We start from the raw sequence: 2,695 nt of genomic DNA on the forward strand, positions 1-2,695 counted from the left end.
TGATTCTTTTGCGTCTGTCACTAACGCCCCACAATCGTGAGTTTGAAGCTCGTCACAATCATTCAATCCTTGAATCTTACTCAGAATACCACAGATAAGGTTTAGACCTTCCGAATTCTCTTGAATGCCGCCATCAATTCTAGCTTATACCACAAAGATTCCGATTAAGAAATCCAAGAGATAAACATTCAAGCCTTGTTTGCTCGTAGAACGGAAATGGTTGTCAGGCACGCGTTCATAAGTGAGAATGATGATGAGCATCACATAATCATCACATTCATCATATTCTTGGGTGCAAATGAATATCTTAGAACAAGAATAAGCTGAATTGAATAGAAGAACAATAGTAATTGCATTAATACTCGAGGTACAGCAAAGCTCCACACCTTAATCTATGGTGTGTAGAAACTCCACCGTTGAAAATACATGAGTGATAATGGTGGTCATTGGCTTTGGCCCCAGAGAGGGAACCAGAAGAACCAAGATTAAAAATACAATAGTAAAAGGTCCTATTTGTAGAGAACTAGTAGTTTAGGGTTTACAAAGATGAGTAAATGACGAAAAAATTCACTTCCGGGCCCACTTGGTGTGTGCTTGGGCTAAGTATTGAAGCATTTTCGTGTAGAGACTTTTCTTGGAGTTAAGCGCCAGCTTTTGTGCCAGTTTGGGCGTTTAACTCCCATTCTTGTGCCAGTTCCGGCGTTAAACGCCAGAATTCTTGAGCTGACTTAGAACGCCTATTTGGGCCATCAAATCTCGGACAAAGTATGAACTATGATACATTTCTGAAAAGCCCGGGATGTCTACTTTCCAACGCAATTGAGATCGCACCAATTGGGCTTTTGTAGCTCCAGAAAATCCACTTCGAGTGCAGGGAGGCCAGAATCCAACAGCATCTGCAGTCCTTTTCAGCCTCTGAATCAGATTTTTGCTCAGGTCCCTCAATTTCAGCCAGAAAATACATGAAATCACAGAAAAACACACAAACTCATAGTAAAGTCCAAAAAAGTGAATTTTAACTAAAAAATGATAAAAATATAATAAAAACTAACTAAAACATACTAAAAACATACTAAAAATAATGCCAAAAAGCGTATAAATTATCCGCTCATCACAACACCAAACTTAAATTGTTGCTTGTCCTCAAGCAACTGAAAATCAACTAAGATAAAAAGAATAGAATATGCAATGAATTCCAAAAACATCTATGAATATCAGTATTAATTAGATGAGCGGGGCTTTTAGCTTTTTGCCTCTAAACAGTTTTGGCATCTCACTCTATCATTTGAAATTCAGAGTGATTGGCTTCTATAGGAACTCAGAATCCGGATAGTGTTATTGATTCTCCTAGTTAAGTATGATGATTCTTGAACACAGCTACTTTATGAGTCTTGGCCGTGGCCCAAAGCACTCTGTCTTCCAGTATTACCACCGGATACATACATGCCACAGACACATAACTGGGTGAACCTTTTCAGATTGTGACTCAGCTTTGCTAGAGTCCCCAATTAGAGGTGTCCAGGGTTCTTAAGCACACTCTTTTTGCCTTGGATCACGATTTTTTTTCTTTTTCGCACATAATCTCTCTTTTTTTTTGTATTCACTGCTTTTTCTTGCTTCAAGAATCATTTTTATGATTTTTCAGATCCTCAGTAACATGTCTCCTTTTTCATCATTCTTTTAAGAGCCAACAATTTTAACATTCATGAACAACAAATTCAAAAGACATATGCACTGTTCAAGCATACATTCAGAAAACAAAAGTATTGCCACCACATCAATATAATTAATCTGTTATAAAATTCATAATTCATGCAATTCTTCTCTTTTTCAATTAAGAACATTATTCATTTAAGAAAGGTGATGGAGTCATAGGACATTCATAACTTTAAGGCATAGACACTAGGACACTGATGATCATAAGACACAAACATAAATAAACATAAGCATAAAAATTCGAAAACAGGAAAATGAAGAACAAGGAGATTAAAGAACAGGTCCACCTTAGTGATGGCGGCTTGTTCTTCCTCTTGAAGATCTTATGGAGTGCTTGAGCTCCTCAATGTTTCTTCCTTGCCTTTGTTGCTCCTCTCTCATGATTCTTTGGTCTTCTCTAATTTCATGGAGGATGATGAAATGTTCTTGGTGCTCCACCCTTAGTTGTCCCATGTTGGAACTCAATTCTCCTAGGGAGGTGTTGATTTGCTCCCAATAGTTTTGTGGAGGAAAGTGCATCCCTTGAGGCATCTCAGAGATTTCATGATGAGTGGGATCTCTTGTTTGCTCCATCCTTTTCTTAGTGATGGGCTTGTCCTCATCAATGAGGATGTCTCCCTCTATGTTAATTCCAACTAAATTACAGAGGTGACAAATGAGATGAGAGAAGGCTAACCTTGCCAAGGTAGAGGACTTGTCCGCCACCTTATAAAGTTCTTGGGATATAACCTCATGAACTTCTATTTCCTCTCCAATCATGATGCTATGAATCATGATAGCCCGGTCTATAGTAAATTCGGACCGGTTGCTAGTGGGAATGATTGAGCGTTGAATAAACTCCAACCATCCCCTAGCCACGGGCTTGAGGTCATGCCTTCTTAGTTGAACTGGCTTCCCTCTTGAATCTCTCTTCCATTGGGCGCCCTCTTCACAAATGTCTATGAGGACTTGGTCCAACCTTTGATCAAAGTTGACCCTT

This window comes from Arachis stenosperma, chromosome 3, assembly GCF_014773155.1.
Source record: "Arachis stenosperma cultivar V10309 chromosome 3, arast.V10309.gnm1.PFL2, whole genome shotgun sequence".
NCBI lineage: Eukaryota > Viridiplantae > Streptophyta > Magnoliopsida > Fabales > Fabaceae > Arachis > Arachis stenosperma.